At 42.5% G+C, this 21,831-nt stretch overlaps 1 protein-coding gene across 10 annotated transcripts in view; it reads left to right on the forward strand.

Annotated features, from left to right (window-relative positions):
- Positions 1-21,831, forward strand: part of KCNJ6 (potassium inwardly rectifying channel subfamily J member 6) — a 237,211-nt gene that overhangs the window by 113,304 nt on the left and 102,076 nt on the right. The window contains exon 3 of one of the 10 annotated variants that reach the window (XR_012160924.1): positions 13,520-13,754. The exons of the other annotated variants lie outside the window; for them this stretch is intronic. The gene's annotated coding sequence lies outside the window, so the exon portion shown is untranslated. The remainder of the gene's footprint in view (positions 1-13,519; positions 13,755-21,831) is intronic. 10 annotated transcript variants of the gene reach the window in all.

The raw sequence follows: 21,831 nt of genomic DNA on the forward strand, positions 1-21,831 counted from the left end.
GCCTTCTTCAGCCGATGGACACTGGATTCTTAGGCTGGCACCTCCCTGATCATTCAGTTATTATCCACACCAAGCATCCATCCACATACATCCTCTCTCTCTATTTTAATCACAATTGTTAATACAACAAAAGGGCGGGGAGTCTCTGGGTGCTTTTTCTGTTGTTACAGAGTATTGCTTTGAGTCTCTCTCTGTGCGAATTGCTTTGAGAACAGACTCTGTCTTAGAATGTACTAACGCAATTAGCAGCTTGCAAGTTTCACACAGAGGGAGAGAAACAGTACCAAAAACCAAGAGACCTCTTAATTTGTAATACCCTGGAATTTAAACTCTGGGGAATCAAACTCATTTGTGATTTTAATACAGAACTTCTTTAATATGATCCAACACTGGCACCTAGGCAGCACAGAGGAGGAAGCCATCTGATTCAAATGCAAAGGGAACAAAAGCCAGATCAGGGGGAGCCAAAAGAATAGATTGGTACAATAACTCTGGTGAGACAGGGACTGGAGGGGGAAGTAGAGAAACTGACTGGGATTTGGAGTGGGGAGATTGGAACTGGCTGGGCAAGGAGATTCAGATGGGGCTCTCCTCCCAAACTGGGACAAGGAGCTATTGGAGGGAAGACTGAGATTGGATGATGAGTCCAGAGATGGAGACTGGGAGCTATTGGGGTGGTTGAGGGGGGGGGGGGAAGAGACAGATAAATGAGAAGCTAGGAGTGGGAAAAAGGAGTTGAGGCAGGAGAAAGGGAACTGTGACTTGCTGGGCATGGAGACAGTAGGGAAGGGAGATGGAACTCAGACAGGGAGCCCAAAGGTGCAGACTAGACTGACTGGGCAAGAAGAATGGATTGGGATGAAAAATTTGGAGTGGAGAACTGGACTGGGTAGGTAAGGGCATTGGGACTGGAACAAGGAGCCAGGTGTGGGGAAGAGAGAGGACTGGGATAGAGCAGAAGGGGTCAAAGCTGGGGGAAACAGGCAGAAGAGACTGTGTCCAGTAGAGCATATCCCCGCCCCTCCGGCCACAGAGTCTGGAATGGACCTCAAAATTCCCGAGTCTCACCATTCCTCTGCTGTCAGCATATATCTGCAAAATACACTGGCAAAGTGTATGTCTCACCCCCTAACCCCCCTGGTGTGCGTCCCTATAGAGGATGAAAACCTATGACTGCTATCCGTTACTTCTTTAGCTCAAGTGTCAGATGTCTGTGCATTGGACATAAGGGTTCCAACCCTCCTGATGAACTATGTGAGTGTCAATATGATGCCACATCACAGAATTTGTCTTTTCCGTTTCCTTTTTTAAAAGCCTAGGAAATTCCACACCCAAACACAGGCACACACACATACCTGTGTTAGAAGAACATTATTAAGGTTGCAAAGTCAACTGCACCCAGGATGGACAATCCTCACTTAATGAGCAGCTATTCAGGGTTTTGCTTTATCCTCTTTGTTCAATATGTGGGCTTTTGTATGGCACCACAATAATGAAAAGGGAAAGACACAGAAAGTTACGTTGTATTTACAGAGTCTAAAGCATTAGTGATTGGCTCTATGTGGAGTAACGGAAAATTGAACTAGTCTTGAAAGAACAGCTGCAAGAAGAGAAATTGCAGTGGATAATTACATTATTAATGAACACCTCTCTCTGTTAGCACCCTTGCCCTATCTAAAAAAAAAAACTGGTTTTATTACACAGAGATTATGTATTCTTTTCATCCCCTTGCCTCCTCCCTCACTTCCTACCATCTTGTTTCTCCCCAAGTCATGAATAATTTGGGTCATGATTCTTCAAGCTGCTCTGTTCAGGCTGATCCCTCTACCTATGCCAACTCCCACTGATTTCAAAGAGAAGAGAGGGAAGTCAACCCATCCAGAGCAGCTTGTAGAATCAGGGGGTTACGTCTGTCCCAAAGACCTCACAAAGAATCATGTCTTTTCTGTTTCCAGTCCTTGGATGTCAATATAAATAATAAGATAAAAACACTCAAAATATGTTTTAAATATGTTTTCTGATGGAAGCTTTATACCTCTCGGTCATTGTTTGTCTGATATATAGGTTTTTTTAAAAAAAAAAATTAAAATAAATGCATTCTAAAAACCCTAAAAATCTTATCTGTAGCACTGAGAGAATATATATAGACCACTGGACCTGCAATAAATCTATGTGGACACAAGGGTCTGTCTCCCCCGATCCAACTGCAGGATCAGGACCACACAGTATTTCTAACCCTCAAGGGGCTTGGTTTCATGATGGCCATGAAATACCAAATTAGTGAAGAAGAGCTGTCATCTATATCCATGCTGACATCCCCAAAGACACTCAGTCTGGGTGCTGACAGTACCAGGCCCTTAGGTGCTGGAACTAGGGGTGCTGCCGCACCCCTGGCTTGAAGTGGTTTCCGTTATATACAGGATTTAAAGTTTGGTTCAATGGCTCTCAGCACGCCCACTATACAAATTGTTCCAGCACCTCTGACCAGGCCTATCACTTATCAGGTAATCTCTGCCCATTGCAACATTTATATTCACGAGAATCCTCTGGTAACTAATATTTCTGCACCTGAAACATTTATATTCTGGAACCATGTTCCATACCCAATAATATTTAACTATTCGTGATTTCTATTTGTGCACATCCCATATTTTCAGTAATCTTTAATGATCTTAAAGAATGGCATCAAGGTTCTCTCATGTGAAGCAGAAAGATGACAGTCCATTAGATGGCAAATGATCCATAAAAGTAAGAAAAAAAGACATTACAAACTTGCTCCCAAATGTAGGCACTCATTCTTAATCAAATATAGTGACAACACTGAATATCCGGGGTTCTCAGAGCTTTTCATAGGGTATGGCTACATTGCAATCACAGGATGTAAGCAAGCTCACCTGAATCTAGTTAGATCAGCAGTGAAGCTGCAGCATCATGGACTTCAGCACAGACTGTAAGCGCCCGCCTGGAAAGCTGGATGACTATTTCAAGCAGTTAGCCCACACTGAAACTTGCACCTGCACACCTTCACTGCTCCAATACCTGAGCTAACTAGATTAAAGCTAAACCAGGCATGTCTATGTGAGCTCCAAATTAATTGCTGCTGCAGAGCAGACATACCCGTACCACAGATAGAGAAATCTTTGCCTCCCTTTCCCAATTGTACAGACCATCTACTTATGTAAGCAATCCCAGGACATCCCTTGGATAAAGTACAGCAGTTGTTTAAGCAGAAGAGTAACATTAGCAAAGTAAAGTATTTTAGAAGTCTTTTTCATATAAATTTAGCAGCAGGAAACAAAGAGAAGACAGCAGAGTATGACCAGTCAGTTCTCTGCAGACCCCCAAAAAGTGCTGTAGGGCCAGCAGTGGTCTACAGACTACAGTTTGAAGGCCACTGCTCTAGTCAGTCAATCTACTACAAATCTTTTAGAAGTCAGAGCAGCAGCAACTTAGGAGTTTTCTTTTATGTAGAACTATGTAGTTTTCTTTTAAAGTAAATACGGACAAATAGCAGGTCCAGTTCTGCAGACTGCTGAGTGCCATCAGCACCCTGGAGGATCAGGCCCAAAGAAAGTTGGTTCCTAAATAACCAACAATGTTCTTAATGCATGCAAGAGCAAGAATCCATCAAGTATTGTATAAGATTTTCCCCCACACAGCTGAAGAATTTTCACAGGTACTTGACTTCTCCCATCATATTGACCTGTGTGGGGTCTTAATTGTATCAAAGTGTATTAAACAAACTATAGCAGAAAGATAATGAGGCCAACATATGAAAGAACAGAATCAGAAGACTGTGTGACTCATCCTACATAACCAAAAAAAACAATTTTATAGACACCCACCCATTTCAATTAAAAGAATTTCCCAAGTCTCCTGAAAAAAACACTCTACAGGAAAAAAAAAAAATTATAAAGGTCTAAATCCCACAGTAACTGGGGATTTGTGCCTAAGGAAGGAATACAGAGACTTTTCATTGTGGAGTTTTTTATTCCATTTTTTTTTTGTGGCTTTTCACAGATTCATAGATTTTAAGGCCTGAAGGAATGATTAGATCCTCTAGTCTGATGTCCTGTATAACATAAGCCATAGAATTCTATCCAGTTACCCCTGTCGTGTATCCAATAGCTTGTGCTTGGCTAAAACGTATTTTCCAAAAAGGCATTCAGTCTTGAACTGAAGCCTTCAAGAGATGGTGAATACACCACTTCCCTTGATAGTTTGTTCCAATGACTAATTACCTTCTCTGTTAAAAATGGTGCCCGATTTCTAATTTGAACTTGTTTTAGGGCTCCCAGCCTCCACCAACTACTGCATTTACCAATGACACTCTTCTCAGCCAACGATCCACATCTCACTCCCAGCACAGAACAAAACTGCCACTAACTAGAAAAGTACTCTATGTACACATAGAAAATATAGGGTATTGAAATACATATCTTGGTTTCTTTCCAAGTCAAAGAAATGAATATAACTCCAGAATAAAACAACATCAATTATTCCTGACCAGTAGGACTCTGCCTATATATACACTGAGCACTACAGCTTCAGGGTTGCATTTCACCTGCCCGCACCTCCAAACCCAGAGCTTCATGTCAAACATGAGCCTAAGGGTACCTCTACACTGCAATTAGACACCCGCGGCTGGCCGGTGCCAGCTGACTCAAATTCAGGGGCTGTTTAATTGCAGTGTAGATGTTCAGGCTTGGGCTGAAGCCCGAGCTCTGGGATCCTCTCACCTCACAGGGTCCTTGAGTCCGGTGTGTAGCCCAAGCCTGAATGTCTACATTGCAATTAAACAGCCCCTTAGCCTGAGTCCCGCGAGCCTGAGTCTGCTAGCATGAGCCAGCTCTGGGTGTCCAATTATAGTGTAGACATACCCAAAGAGCGCATTTTTAACTACTAAGAGGTAAGGGAAAAGCTGGCTGTGATGTCAGTCTTGATGCTCTTTGTCTACAGAATGCACCATCTCTAGTGTAAGCTTTCCACTACTTGGCATGCGAACATGCACTGCGGCTCCCATGAACGTCCCTGCAAAGCAGTTCAGAAGAAGGGCAATGTGCCATTTCCTAATGGGGGGGGGGAGCAGAAGTGTATGATATCTATCTATGGAGCAAAGTGGGCTGGACAACATTATAGTCAATGGAACCCAAGAGAATTCTAATAAATGTTTGCATCTAACAAAAATCTCCAAATGCTGAAGGAACATAACACTAAAGTCTATTGGAAGTTAGTGTAACGCTGATAGGCCCCGGTCATCGGGATTGAAACTGGGACCTCTGGAGCTGAATACCTGAGCCTTTACTGCATAGGCTAAAAGCCATATGGCCATTAGCTAAGGCTGTAGAGCAGACTCATTAATCAAATCTAATCCTCCCCCCGTCTCTTGTCTCAGTGCCTCTAGACGGGACAGAACACCACACCCAGGAGGTGTGTGGGTTACATTAGCAGCAGTACAGTACTTTATTTTAAATGTATAAAGTAATAAATAATGACAATGCAGTCTTGGTTTGCCGTGGGAGGGGGGGTTCTGAGGAGTTGAAATATTCAAGCTACTTATTAAAAATTAAAACAAAAATAAATTGTTCACATTTTTCCATTTCAAATATTTATAGTTCACTATTAAGTAGAACAGATGGAAGGAAGATGGTGAGGGAAGGAACACTAGGATCAACACGTACATGCATTTAAACAATCTGGGGCCTGATCAAACCAAACGCAGACACATTTGAGAGTAAAAAAAAAAAAAAATGCATACAAACTGGGCATAGGAGTTCATCTTTCACTGGAAAGGAGAAAAATGACAGGCAAGCCAGCCAGTCAAGGATGGAGCCATGTTGCTCAAACCATGGCCCTATAAAGGATGTAGAAAGGAATAGAAACATCAGAAAATCAGCTCACCCCAGGGCAGGCATCAGCTTCTCCTCCCCAAGGAAACCCTCTTTGGCAGATAAGTCAGTGAGTAAAAGGAAAAACCCAAACACTGGTAGGTCAGTCAAATGGAGGCGAACAGCTCTTGGTCTTAGCTACTGTCATTCACCAAAGACAGGCTGAGCAATGGAAAAACAAAGCACAAGAAGTTGGAAGCACATTTTGCAAACCAAAGTATTAATGCACAGTTGTAAGGACGTCACTGACAGTGTGAACTTGATTCAATACCTGTCATCAGCGTAGAAGGTCTAACAGAACAGGGTGAAAAAGTCATTCACTACCAAAATCCACAAGCTTCTCCCATGACAATAAACCAACAACATATCAGCCACGTCCTGGGAAGATGCCCAACAAGCAATGGCCTGCACCATAATTTTAATATAGATGGCCTTTTCTGTTGTGTCTTTGTGGCTGCCATTGTTGAACTTAAAGTGAGTTAAAGAAGGTATTAGTTTGTTGGTGCTGTTAAATTTTGTGATGGCTTGGAGAGTGTTGTGTGGGGTGTGAATGTTACCTTAACTTGCCTTTTATGGTTTGCTCTGTATGAGGAAATACATTTGAGCAATGTTAATGCTAAATTAAGAGAGATTTTTGTGGGGGTTATGTTATGTAGATAGATGTTGGACCAGACTGTTGATTGATGTAAATAATTATTTACACCATCAGAAGGATCTGGCCTGTTATGGTAAAGAGAGAGCAATTTTCTTAACACAGCACTACCTCTCATCCAGCTCCAAAACCAGATTCTAAAGAAATCCATCTTCTCTTTCAAACAATTTGAAATTCTCTATTTACCAGAGTGTATATTCTATTATGCCATCCAGACATATTTAATTCAGACACAGAATTTCCTACTATATCGCACCCTGCTATAAAAGATGTTCTTACCATGAGATGAATTGTTTCTGCAATTTATTTGGAGACATCGTCATTTTCACATCATGGAGCTCTTAGGTCGCTCAAAATATCTTTGCAGAGAAATCCTGTTTATCATCTTCAGTTTAGAAGTGGGGGAAGGGGAACAACAATTTATCTGTTTATAACCTGGATAATATTTTAATGGATGTAGGCAGGTTCTGAACAGCAAATGATTCAGGAATTATTATTGCAGAAATACTGCCCCATATAATTTCTGTGTAACTAACAGATAGCACTAAAAAAAAAAAAATCCTTGTAAGAGAACACAAATTCTTGTTTTTATGAAAAAACAGTAGTCCCCTTCTTATTGCACATTTTACCACCCAATCATTTATTGGGATGCTAGTTATTAAAATACCCTGGCTGAAGGGAAACGCACACAATGCTTTCCAACCGTAGCTTGATAGAACCCACCACTAAAATGAACAAATTCTTATTAGATTACTATTTTTAAAAATAGCAATAAAAGAGCACTTTGCAATCTGTACCCTAGAGCTACCTACACATGCGTTTGTGGGAAAGATGGGAACAGTCCAGTAGATTCTGGTTCCAACATGAGTCAGTGTTCAGTCTGAAATGTCTTCTGATTGGCTGTCTTAGGCTGTAAGCATTCTATTATCTGTTTTATCACCCATTTGATGTTATGGCCCAAGGCTCTTTTTCAGCTTTATTTCATAAGGTGATTGTGCTGACAAGCAACTCAGACTGACAGATGGCCACTATGAACTTTTAACCAGCCAGCTGTACAAATCAGCAAGAAACACTCGGGCTACTAAATGCATATGAACTGATTAATTAAATTACCTACAATCACAGAGCTCCCTCCTCACTGAAATCTGTCTTTTTTTTTTTTTTTTTTTTAAAGTGCAGTGGGAGAAAACAACACAACACAACACCTTGGAGAAGATCCTCAGCTGATATAAACAAGTGTAGCTTCAATGAAGTCAGTCACTGAATCTATGCTGATTTACACCAGCTAAGGATCTGTCCCCAAAATTTTCTTTTTACCGGTGTTTTAGAATGACTATTCTTGGCCCCTGCCTACCTTCCCTTTAACAGGTTTCAGAGTAGCAGCCGTGTTAGTCTGTATTCACAAAAAGAAAAAGGAGTACTAGTGGCACCTTAGAGACTAACCAATTTATTTGAGCATAAGCTTTCATGAGCTACAGCTCACTTCATCGGAACACTCACTCTCTCTCGTTGTGTGTTTCTACATTGGACCCCAACATTAGTTTGCTTCTTATTTTTAAAAGATTGGTGTTTTAGGATTCTATTGTTTTTGGAACATACTTGTTTTTATTCTGGTGCTCAGTGCCCCGCGTGTTGTTGGAAGAGGAACACAATCACTGAACTACAGTTATCGGAGATAGAGATCTCAGAGCTGAAGATCAACATGCTTCACAATTCCCCAGCATAGGAAGAATCCTCAGCTGCATAGGTCTCCTATGCCAGATCCCCTCCAGCTTCTGCATAGTGGGCGCTGCCAGAGCACTACTGCACTCCAGCTACTCTCTGCTGGCCGAGAGCCTCCCAGGGATCACTACCAGCTAGAGTAGTTTAGAGCAGCACCAAGTCTTCTCTAAACTATGCCAGGCCAATCCTGAAAACAAAGGCACTCCAATTATTGTCTACCCAGAGGAGACTGGGCACTGCACTGAATCTGACCCTCTTTCCTACTGCTTTTCCTCATTTCTATAGTAGGCTGCTTCTTCTGCCCAAACAGCGATGCGATGATTAGCAATACAGCAGTGAACTGAAGCAAAGAGAGCTGGTGTATTGTACGGTACAGCAACACAAGGAAACCGAGAACGCAATTTCAGTAGCATTATTTGAATGCTTTCATCTTACAGAACCCTTTACCAGCTGTGGCACTGTGTGTGAGTGCGAGAAAGATTTTTTCCCCTAAAAGCACCCGGTCTAAAATTTCATTTTAAAACATTCCCCTTCCCCTGGAACATGGTACAGTTTAACTCTCATTTTTAGAAGCTCTGGGTCTTGCAGGGCAGGCTGTCAGGAAGCTTAGAGATTTTCTGGCCATTCTTTCATTTGTATTTCTCCCAAGAGTGGAAGAGAGAAGGTGCGTACTTCATTTCTTTCCTCCCAAAACCCTCACCACATTTCCATTTAATTATTATAGTTTCTCTCCTGCTCTAGGCAGGAATGCCTTTTGTGTGAATTCCTTTCACTTAGAATCTAAATCACTGTAGGACTCTAGGTACCCAGGCTACATAAAAGGTTTGGCTGGAACCTGAATCTGTCAGAAATCAATATGGGTTTGGATTCGACCCCAACCCATGAACAATAAAGCCAGAAGTTTTTGAGACTTGGGCTGATGTAATTTAAACTCAGCTATCCCCTCTGACTTCCCCCCTTCATCTTTCGCTACCTCTCTCCACCTGTTCCAGAATCCACATGGAACCCACACATGCAGTCCCCAGGAGATGCTAGGGTGGGTCAAACAGACCAATACCTGCTTCCCCATCAAGCAGCTGAAGAGTGAGACGTTCTTTCACCTCCTATGTTAATGGCAGGGTGGATACCACCTTCTAAGGTTTAGCAACTGGCTGTACGTGATCTTGAGCAGAAGGCAGGGCTCCTCCTTTGCCTCGCTGGGCTCAGCATTTCCTGCCTCTGATGAGGGGGTGCCTAGAGTAAATCACTCCCGCTCTGAAGAGTTTTTATTCCTTACTCAGGTTTTATTTTTCAATTTTTTTTCCACAAATTAGGCCTCAGAATAGGCCCTCTTCCACCAAACCAAAACCACAAATTCACAACGCAGAAAGGAAATACCTTTCCCTCACCCCTCTCTGGGGTGTTGCTTTGTTATGCTGGCTTCTGGGTGCCATATCTTCCCCCAAACAGTTGCTTCCCCCATAGAGAGGAGACCAGTCTTCCATCTAGGAGAAGCCTCTCTTCCTGCTGCAATTTGTCTCTCTCTAACACCCCCCCCCCCAAGAGGTCACAGGCAGCCCTTAATTAGACTCAGGTGTCCTTAGTTGACCTGAGGTAACCTCTTTTCAGCTCCTGGGGAAAAGGGCCTTTAGCATTCTAGGGCTGATATACCTGCCTTGCGCCCCTATCTTACAGCTAGCCAGTCTGACTTTGACACAGTGGTTAGAAAATCAGACTAATACTCAAGTGATATTAATATTCCCCAGTGAACCCACCCCAGCCTCATATGACCACCATCTTATTTTTTGGCTTCTTTCTATGGCTTGCCCCAATATATAATCCTATTCCTCCCAATATCTTGGGTCTAAGCAATACAAGGACTGTGAATCCCAACATGAAAATGAATTGCACTATCTATAGACCAGTCTTTTCTATAGACCTACTCTGGACTCCTTTGCTTATGGCAGCTCTTCACGTGAGTAAGCATAAATGTTTTTAACCATATGATCCCAGTGAAGCCTGCTTGAGGAGAAGCCTTTTGCCAAATTATGCCCAAATACTATTAAAAGAGAGAGAGTGTGAAACTTAGAATTGGACCCAACCTATCTCAACTCATCTGACCTTGGATACCCCTCAGGATATCTAGAATCAGAATCAGGCCGAAAGTTTAAGGCCAGAGTCTAGAAACAGGAGCCCTCTGGTTTAACTGTTCACTCCTGTTTGACTAGGAAATATCTGGTTACGGAGTGGGAAGAGTTCAAGATATGTTGCTCTCTCTAAGCTCTGCTGAGTGGAGACGGGTTCACAGTCATATTATGACATGTTAATGCATTTCCTGAGTATTATATATTAATGATTTTCTGTTGCAGAAAGTGAAAATCTCATTTGGCTTTGATCTGTAGTGTGCCGGTATTCGATATTATTCTGTGTTAACTCAAAAATCAATGTTGTCATCGAAGTATCCATTCCTTTCATTACTCTAAACAGCATTTTGTCCTAATACTCTACATTGAGTCATTGCAGTACAAGCAGTAAATAAAACAACACACACTGGTGTTTCATGTCAGAGTCTAAACAACCCTTAAAATCATCAGTTTATTCATAGAAAAGTTCAACAAAACAGAAAACATTGGGCTGGGCTTCGTGTAGAGCAGCTCATTTATTTTTTTCTGGAGTGAGTGGTTTTTTGTTTTTTTTTACACTATTATTTTGTTTTGGGGGAGGGGGGAGGGACTGCGGCGGGAAGCAACGAGGCATGGACGAGACAAGTTGATACAATGTGATCATGTTCCTCTGGACAACTTAAACAACAATCAGAGAGCAGGTCAGCTAACTCTAATGATATAGTTAGGGACTAGATGTCAGTGCCAACTGGGCCCTGATCAAATTAAATGATTTAATGCATCTCTGACACTGCTGTCCTCGTAAACAATGTCAGACGAAATGCATACATGGGTGGGAGATTACAGCAAATGTGACTAAGGGGAAACCTTGGTGGCACATATTATTTAACACTGCAATCCCCAATCTAGAACAGTTCACTTAAGAGGCTAAACTTACATTTTGCCAATAATACACGAGCATAAACTTCCCATTTTATATCATGTTTATGAATCCATACACTATGGCCAGCCAAGCAATATAATGTTCATTAGAATCACTGCCTACTCAGCCAGTAAACTTCCAGGATTCTACAAAGTATTGAAGCTTTCCTAAGGCTAATATGTCCTCTCAGGTCCATGTGACAGATCAGAGGAGATGCCTGCCTGAAGGGAGGACAGTTTATTAGAGTCAAAATCCTCTACGTGGATCAGAGAGGACAATTGTGCCCTTATTTGACCAATAATATTTTAGTAACCCTGACCGGTTGATGAAGAGCCACTCCCCCATAACACTTTTATTACAATATGTTTATATCCAAGGTCATCAGGAAATGTATTCAGTTACAGATTAGACTGCATGTCTCTGGAGGCAATTTCTCCTCAGTTACTTGTTCCCAAATTGTAAGCATACTATTGATGTAAGTGAGAATTTCTCTGGTCATTCTTGGACTGAATAAGCTCTCCCTCTTTTACCACCCCATCTTTGGTAAATTGTTTATCAAAAATAGTCTAAAAGAATTAAAAGGCCAAATGTCTTGAGGTTAGCAACAGTTAGATTAAATATAAAAACTTGAAGAAATGGGAACTTTAAAGTAGGGAAAAACCTTTGCACTTTGCCTTCGCCAAGCACAATCTCATTGAAGACACCAGCACTCCCAAAGTTTTCATTTAACTCACGGAGTTTAGACCTACATGGCGCACTTGTGTGAAACTAAGTTGTTTCAATTCAATGTGTGCAAACTTTTTCTTCAGTTTCTTAGGTTTAACGTTCCAAGTTCAGATAAAGCCAAATCAGTAAAGTCCACACATTTTGCATGGTTTCTGCAGAAATCTTTGAGAACACAAGTTCTCCCAGAACTGAACCTATGCTCCTTAATAAGTAGAACTGGTTGAAACATTTTCAACAAACTTTTCCTCAATATGCGGTTTCATCAAAACTGAAAAGTTTTGGAGAGATGTATCAACTAAGTTTTCAATGGGAAGATTTCTAAGGTCCTTATCTCTTTCTCTCAGACCAGAGACCCCAAGCCAAAAACCTATCCTTTTCAATCCAAAACCAGATGTTTTGCTACAATTCTGTTTCACAAAAACCTTTTTGAAAGGTTTGGTTTCCTCCAATGTGAAACGAAAACAAATCTTCCAACTTCAAAAGCTGTCACAAAATGGAGTAACCGTTCTCTGGCCAGCTCTACTTGTAAATTTTTGACAAAGGTGGTCTGAGTTACAGATTTGTAAATGTGCCAAAAAACTGGCAAGTTTTCCTGAGATTTCAGATTTCATACCAGAAGTTAATGCACAATTCTACCTCATTCTATTATGAAATATTTATGAGATGGAAAAGCCTTCTGGGTGCAGACTTGCCTCCTAGTTAGTTTCAGAATCCCTGTGTCTGGTGCTGCTACAATGCATTGCTTATACTGATTTAGAGCCTGGTTTACAAGCCTTGAGGGTGCATGACTCCCTCTGAAGTCCATGGAAGTGCCATACACATCGATTACTTGAAGGGTTGAGCCCTACAGTCAGTAACAGCAATTTAGTTAGCACTTCAGCAGCTTCTATCCCTCCTGTGTTAGCAGGCATCAGATGAGCAGCTCTAAGACTGTTAATGCTACGGTAATGATCAGGAAATCTTTCTAGGTTTAGAGAAGAGCAGAAACAGAGATGAGACAGCGAGAGATGTAACCATTTTTCAATGCTAGTGAAAACACTTGTTTTAAAGATTCCACCTCCTAGGCTCAGACTTCTTTAGAGCTTGCCAACTGTATCTCATCACAGGCCCCCACAGACTGCAGGTACAGCCCTAATTCCCCAGCACATTGCTTGGAATGGTCTATTCAAAAGGAAGAAATACTAATATGACCCTAGATCTGCATTGATTCAGGTGCTTTTGGTTTCCATGGAATCTGGGTTTTTCTAGCTTGATTAAGCTTGTTAATTTACAGTCTTGATACGCTAAAATAAGCCAGTTGCTATATATGTTGATAGCAGTGCAAACCGAATTACCACTTGCCTGCCAAGTCCCAGTGTGTGATAAAGTATACAAAGCAGGTTTTCTGGGAGGATTTAAGATGATTTAGTAGCAAAATCAAAGACATGATTACAAGTGTTTGATCTCACTGCTGTAGATTAGTGATTTTTAAGTGCTGTTGCCATCTTTTTTTTTTTTTTCCCCCTAGGCTCACGCTAAATTTTAATACACATTTTGCTGGTGATTAGATACCGAACATTATCCTTTCACCTCAATCCGGTATGAACCATGACCAGGAATAAATGCTCAGGAAGTGCCTTTATTAGCTTTTACAATTGTTGTAATTAACACGTTACGAAATGAATGAAAAACAAGTCTGAACAAGGTCCTAGGACAGTACAAGATTCAGGAGTCAGTAACCCAACCAAATATGGAACCTACAGGTCAGTGGACAAAGTGCTCACAAAAAGTTTTATTTCCAAAGTTGTCAACTCTCACAATTTTAGCCAAGTTTCACAGTATTGGTGTTTTTACTCAAATCCCAGCTTCTAGAATCAAGAGATTGTATGGGACTCTCGGCCTTCATTAAAAAAAAAAGTTTCTACCCCTCATGATTGTGGACAAGTGATGAAAATGTGCAGTGAGTTGCACCCTAAAGGCTCAAAAGCCAGAAGGCAAAGAAAAATATCCCCAAAATTGTTTTTTTAATAAATCTCATTATTTTTAAGTCAGTCTCATCATTTTTTGGGGGGGCGGGGGCAGGGTTCATTACAAATTTTTGAATGGTTGACATCAGCAATACTGTATTTATTTTTTGACAATTTAGACAGACTCAGTCTCATGATCAGTTAAATCATAAATGGCAAAAAGTTGCATTTTTCACTTTTTCCAAAACTGGCATAATCAATTTCACTGATTTTGCTGGGTGGCTGAGTTTTGGGTGGGTGTTTCTTTTTTTAACCTTAGCTCTTTCTACATCCTTGTATTTTAAAATTTTAACAACTCCTCTGTTATGAAAATGCTATGATTAACTTCAGCGATTGGAAAGTAGATAAGTGAATTAAACCTGACAATCATTCTCAGTTAGACTTCATCTACAGTACATCCACCCAATCTGTAGCTTCCATAGGTAGGGGACAGTGTGTGCAGGTGCACAGGGACATACTAAATATAGTTGGATGTGTTATGCTGAAGCATTGATAACCTTTTTAAAGTTTGCATAATGCATCCTTTATTCAGTTCTGTAGAACTTCTAAATAACTGCTGGAAAAAATATTGTTAACATAAGCTAGTCTTCGTGCTTTACATTCATATCAGAAAGAATGAAAATGCAATAAAGCCATTGACTGTAGCTGATCATAGATCAATTTAAAGTGGATTATTTGGATTAAATTATGTAATTTCCTGTAAATCATTGGTTACCTCCAGTTAATTACTGGTTTGTTGCTCCATTTAATAGTTTAAACTAGTCATTCACTACTGGTATCAATAGATGTCTGAGTTTTCTTCTTAAAAGTATCACTTGGCAGAATATAGAAGTAGTAAATTGTGTCAAAGCAAATGGAATATTTTCACTTTAATAAAAAAAGTCACCCTACGAGCATTTGCCATGGAGACGTCCACTGTATGCCACAAGAACTACCAGAAGTGACAAAAACATTTAGCTTCCAGTATTTGTGAATTGCAGGATTTAGACAAGAGGAGAAGTACATTGGTTCAATTCACTACAGCATTTGTTGGTTGCATTTCCAAAAATTTAGTTTATATTAGAGTTCAGAGATTAGTGCAGAAATGTTGCAAGTATGTTTTGAATTTAACAATAAATGTGTCTCAGCTTTGCTCCTACCATAAGCGGTCTAGTTTTACTCAGAAAAAGCTCATATGAAGCTTGCATTCTTGAATATTTAGGCTAGAAATGGCATATTTTATGTGTGCTTATATACCGTTTGACCCAGCAGTGGGACCTTATTCCCAAAGTTCTTGTCAGAGGATCTAACTGCATCCTTCAAAGCTAGGACCACAGATGCAAATAAGATTACTGAGAGTGAATGCAAGGAAACATTCCTTTTTAACTCTGTAGTAGTCTTAAAGTCTTACAGTAGCTTAATTTTTCTAGGAATGATGCCTTGGCCATGGCTTGTGTGGTTCTGAAAAAAGGGGGTTAATATTTTCCCCAAAATCCCCTCATCCAGCTTGCCTGAATCTCTCCACAAACTGAGGACTTACAGTTTCAAAGCATTTTCATTCATCTAATTACAGAACAGGAACAATACCATGTAATTTATGTAACCAGTCACAACCAGCTAATACAGTTCAAATTTAAAATACAGTGTATTTCAGACAGATAGCCGACTCTCAGGATCAATCCATCAAGGGGGGAAAATTTAAACAAAAAAAAACAAAAATATTATCAAGTAATTTCCAACAACAAAAATATATCCCAGGAAATCATTAACAGCTCACAACTTGAAAATGAGACAAATCAATTGATTACCTTCTTCTCTACAGACTATCCAATTATTTTTAGAGGAAGTGCAAGAATTGCTTGTTTCACCAGTCCATCTCATGGCCAAACCAGGAGATCACCAATGTTCTGTCCTCTCTCTCTGACTGACTTACTGTTTTATTAAGAAAAAAAAATTACTTCACTCTGCATGTCTAGCCCATTGCTTTGAATGAGGGGAGCACTACATCCACTGCACAATTTGCAATGCCTTTGACTTCAGGTTCTCCTTACTGGCCAGAGGGTGGAGAGAGCATAAGTCAAGATCCTGCTTGTAGCTCTGAGGAGTTTGATCTGAAGCTGGAAAAGCAGCATTAAAAAAAAACACAGATAAAACTTTTCACGTTGTGAGTCATGGAAGCTTTATAGGATTACAAAACATAATGATCTCATGAGTGGGTTTTCAGCAGGGCCTAAGCCCCAGACCTCTAGCTCTAATGTACAGGTCTCTACACCCTGGGCCAAGGGGCTCAGTCCAACAACTGGACACAGTAGCAGACTTCACTTCTTTTACATGATCCATCACTGGAGGGGGACAAAGACACACTTAGCTAGAGCGTTTCACACAAATAAACTAAGGAAAGTATAATAATCAAAAATAGCTAATAAAACTATTAATGTGAGAGCTCTTAGAGGCATAGACTGGAAAATGAAGAGACAATTTAAAGTATTCTATGGACAGGAAACACTCCCTCCCCTCACCCACTCCCATCCAAAAAACATGCTGTTATTTTAACTTTCAAATGTGTAATAGGAAAATATAGTGAATTTCAGTTTTAAAGAAAGAAAGAAAGGCCATAAAGTTCTCAGGCAGAATGCTGCTGGGAGTTGAATGCAGTAATTAGATTCACACTGAATTTCAGTCTTCATGGAGGAGGCTCTAAATTTTCCTCAGACTAGAGGAACTGTAAATGAGCTGCCTCCTTTTCCCCGAGACTTCCCTCCAATTCAGGCAGTAGAACAAAAAAAGTGAGGCGAGGCTAAGCATAAGTTATGGATGCTAGTTTAACACTGAAATTTGTATTTATTCCATGAGCAATTTCTGTAGCTACTTAAATGAAAATCTGATGCTAATACTACAGTCTTATTATTCTGAAAACTTCAGTTCAAAGTTTGTGTTCTACAGTGAATGTGGTCTTAGGTCCATAAAGTGCTACCAAATCTTTGTTTGCTAATTATATATTGTTTGTAACACAGAAGATGCACAGGCACCAAATGTGCCCAAGAACATTGAACTGAAAAGCCTGACTTCAAAACAAAAACGCATGTAAAATTACACTTGCAGGTGTAAAGGCTGTTGCTCTCAATAAGGCTGAAGTGATACTGTGAGACATAAGTGCTGGATTCTGTATGTAGAAAAAGATAACAGCTCTATTCTTTTTGTCACCAGAGACTGAGAGACAGAGTATCCAGTATTAGAGACAACTCCAGTACTGCAGTGGGATCCAAGCAGGCAGGTCCCTGCAGAGAGCCCTGAGCAAGTCAACAGGTCTCCACGCAGGTGCAAGGAACCCCCAGGACAGAATTGATGGCAGGATTGGGGCTTTATTTACCAGATGGCATTATTCCTTTTGTTTACCCTCACAACAAAGTAACGCACAGAGAGAAACTAAGAACCACGGCACCACCACCATCAAACCTTTGCCCCATTCTTGAACCAATGCCAAATGGGATTTCAAAAGGTGCTAAGATTTTCAGTTAACTATTCCCTCCCCCCTGGTTTGTTTCCAAATTTTACAGAATCAAGACACTCTCCTTAACCTTTAGAAATGAGATTCTCATACTTTATCCAGCCTCTTTACGCTGCACAAAAGGGCAGAGTGGCATAAAGAGGCCCTTAAAAGCCCCAGTTCTGGCCAGAGGAGGATTCCCCCAGAATATACACTGCAGACTACAGCCGTCAGGCTACTTCCCCAAGACTCCTTTACAAGACCTGACACATGACCCTCCTGCCCCAGGTGTCCCTCATGTCAGCAGGGAGGCCATGTTGCTTCAGAAATTCCAAGCAGTTCCATAACCCGAAGGGCAGCAAAAGGGGATGACATAACTTAGGGTATCTACACTGGAGCTGGAGGTGTAATTTCTGGCTCAGGTAGACACACCTGCACTTGCTGTGAGAGAGCTAGTGCACCAAAAGTAGAAGTGTGGCTATGGGGACAAGCGGCTAGCCACCCGAGGATATACCCAGAGCCTTGAATGGTGTCATACCCAGGGTGGCTAGCCCCTACCACCACTTGTACCTCCATCGCACCACGTCTATATTTAGCACACTGGATCAGAGCTAGCAGACGTATGTCTGTTTGTGCTGGAAATCATACCTCCAGCTCCATTGTAGACATACCCTTAGACAGGCCCCCAGGGATGTCTAAGTTACACTGAAGGCCTTGATACAGGCCATGGTGAGGGGGGCACAAAAGATGGCTTAAAACCACCATAGTCCACTCCATTTTTCAGGGCTGCGAGTTCGGCGCTCCTCCGTTAAAGGCACAGCAGAGAATCTCATTCTAGCTGTTTGTTCAAACCAAACTCCTGAGCTCGTTAGCTTTTCTGTCACCCATTTTTCTTTATAATGATGGTGTTCATAACAATTAGTATCTGGATCATAGTGCTATGCATCTATCTGCCCTAACAAGTCTAATACTTGACATAAAAACTGACAAGTATCTGATTTGAGATAATAGGTTGATAGAGTCCATAATAGTAAACAAAGGTGTTCTTGATAGCGTTAATAGCTATATTGGCATGAATAATTACTTCAATGCTAGATCCTGATCATTGGCAGATAAGATTTAAACCAAAACTTTGTAGCAAAATGGATTTGAAAAAACCAGAACAGTATTTCAGTTGTGACTTGGTTGACTTTTCCATTTTTTTATTGCTCACATTCTCCGGCAAGCTGTTTTCCTGTCTCGATTGGTGATTAATGGCGTGTATAACACAGAGATTTCAAAGTTTTACATATCTATCCATGTGTAAAGCTAGTTATCATTGGTAGCTGGGTTGCTCAGCAGAGAGGGGGAGCGCACATTAACCCTTTAACAGCAGAAATGCCAGAATATTCAGTGAGCTTGAACTAATAAATTAAAGTTCCGCAGGCTTTCTGATATGTGAAAATAGCACTCCTGCAGATTTGGCACTCATGATTCATTAGAAAACAGAGAACTATGGGATATTAAGGTAGCATCAGTTTCTCATCCTATTAAGTCACAAACATGCACGTTACAAAGCTCTAAAAACTAGAAGATTGTAAAAATGCAACCACTAAAAACAACAAGGGATTAGAAAAACAAAACACCAGCATTGGATTTAATATTTAGAGGACAGCAACCATCCCAATGTAATTTAGAAATAAATTATATTTCTCTTTCATTTTAGGTAGAAATGCTACTGGAAACTAAAAACCAAATTAAAAAACCCTAGAGGCAACCTGTCAGATTTCTTTGCTGCTTTAGTCCATTGCAACTAGCATATCATTATCCCCCTCTCTAGAAAACCCTACTTAGATTTCTCTCTCTGGGAAGCCTTTCATTTATAACAGAAACTTTTCACATTCAGAGCACCTCACTCTTCCCTCCAAATGCTTTATTTGTACTGCCATAGTACCTAGCAGCCCTAGTCATGGACCAAGATCACACTGTGCTCGGCACTGTACAAACAGAATGAAAAGATGGCCCTGCCCCACAGAACTTACAATCTAAGTATAAGATAGGAGACAACAGATGGATAGAGACAGTTTGATGGGAGAGTACAAGGAAACAATGTTGGTCAGCATAATAGTGGTATCAGCACAACAGCTGCCTAACCAGTATCAAGTTTTTTGTAGACATCATGGCAAAGGAGAGCTTTAAAGATGGACTTGAAGGGATTTTAATGCAGTAGTTTTGCAGATGTTTAGAGAGAGCTTCCACAAGTGTAAAGGAAGAATGGGAGAAAGCAAGAAAGTGCTTGTTAGCAAATTAACAAATGAGCAATGGAGGCTGGTACTATGGGCCATTCATAGTTGGCAATCAACATCTCAGTAGTGAAAGAGGATGGGTTGAGTGGGGATAGCCCATGAAGGGCGTGGAAAGTAAATACAAGCTGCTTACGTTTGATGTGATAGAGAAGGGGGGGGATGCAAAGAGAGAGGTGACATGGGCAAAATGATGTTTGCAATACATTCTGAATGGCTATAAGTGAGGCAAGACTGCATTTGTCAAGGCCAGAGAGATGGATGTTGCAGTATCTGAGACATGATATGATGAAAGCCTGGATGAGAGTTCTAGCTGTGTGGATGGACAGAAAAGGCTGTATCTCAGAGCTGTTATGCAAAAAGAAACTGCAATATTTATCCGTAGCCTCAATGTGATGACCTAGGAAAGGGATGGGCAAACTTTTTGGCCCGAGGGCCACATTGGGGTTGCAAAACTGTATGGAGGGCCACGTAGGGAAAGCTGTACCTCCGCAAAAAGCCTGGCCCCCATCCCCTATCCGCCCCCTGACTGCTGGGACCTCCCACCCCTATCCAACCCCCCCTGCTCCCTGACTGCCCCAACCCCTATCCACAACCATACCCCCTGATAGGCCCCCCAGGACTCCCACGCCTTTTCAACTCCTCCTGTTCCCTGTCCCCTGACAGCTCCCCCAGAACCTCCGCCCCATCCAACCACCCCCTGACAGGCCCCCCAGGACTCCCACACCTTCCAAGAGCCTCCTGCTCCCAGTCCCCTGACTGCCCCCAGGACCTCCCAGCTCCAGCCCCTTACCATGCCACTCAGAGCAGCATGTCTGGCAGCCACGCTGCCCAGCCAGAGCCAAACATGCTGCCGCGCAGCCCCGCCACCCAGAGCACTTCCCACGCAGCGGCATGGCTGCAGGGGTGGGGAGATAGTGGGGGAGGGGCCGGGGGCTAGCCTCCCCAGCGGGAAGCTCAAGGGCTGGGCAGGATGGTCCCACAGGCCATAGCCTGCCCACCTCTGACCTAGGAAGAGGTCTGCGTAGGGTGACCAGATGTCCTGTTTTTAAAGGGATAGTCTCATATTTAAGTTCTCCTGAAGGCATCCCAACTTTTTCTTGAAAAGGGGCAAGTTGTCCTGTATTTTTTGTCTCCCCTGCATCAGTACTGGTGGGTCCTTGCTGCCAGCCAGCTCCCTACTCGTCAGCCACCCACACACCAGCAGTGAGGGAGGGAGGAGGGGGCAAAGTGGCCCACGATTGGGGTGGGTGTGCAAGGTTGGTAGCGAGGCAAATCTGCAACACACAGGGCTGGCCCATCAGCACAGCCCGCTCTGCATGCCGGCTCTCGGCCAGCAAGGCCCCACCGCCATCCTGTTTCTGGCCGGCACTGGCTAGTGAGTGCAGGCAGGCACCAGGCAACAGCTGGTTACTTGTGACTTCTGCTGTCTACCCATCGGCCCTTTACATGCTCCCCCCATCACTGTCTCCCTGCTTTGCCCCTTCACCCCCACTAACTCCACTGCTCCTACATATCCCCCCCAGCAGGGCAAGTCCTGCCCCCAACGCTGTGCGGAGAACCAGCCCCTGGTCGTAGCACTCAGCTCACCAACAGCCTGGCCGGCAGGCTCCTTCCTTCCCCCACTGCCCCTGGCTGGGACGGCACCCCAGGAAAGCCCAAGACCCTCCGGCCTGGGGCGCTGGCCAGGAGGAACCGAGCCCTGCATGGGCCAAATCCCGACACAGTGCTGGCACAGGAAAACCTCTCCACCCCTCAGCTAAGCTCTGGAGTGGTGGGGGGAAGTGATTTCCCACCTGTTCATGCCCTGACCCTGCAGGCTCCACTGCAGCCCTTCACCTGCCCCTCCAGTGCCCTGGGCCCTGCCCCCAGGGAGCGTGCTGTTGCTCCATTCTCTAGGCACCCTCTTCTGCTGAGCTACCTCTCTGACTGGGTTTGCTGAAGCCCCTGCAGTCAGGTTCCCTGGGCCCTGGTGCACAATGCATCCTTAGGGCTTAACCCCTTCCTGCCCATGCTGTAGGTGGGGGCAAGAGGCGGCTGGGGTATGTCGGTGGCCAGTAGCAGC

This window comes from Lepidochelys kempii, chromosome 1 (genome assembly GCF_965140265.1).
Source record: "Lepidochelys kempii isolate rLepKem1 chromosome 1, rLepKem1.hap2, whole genome shotgun sequence".
Taxonomy (NCBI): Eukaryota; Metazoa; Chordata; order Testudines; family Cheloniidae; genus Lepidochelys; species Lepidochelys kempii.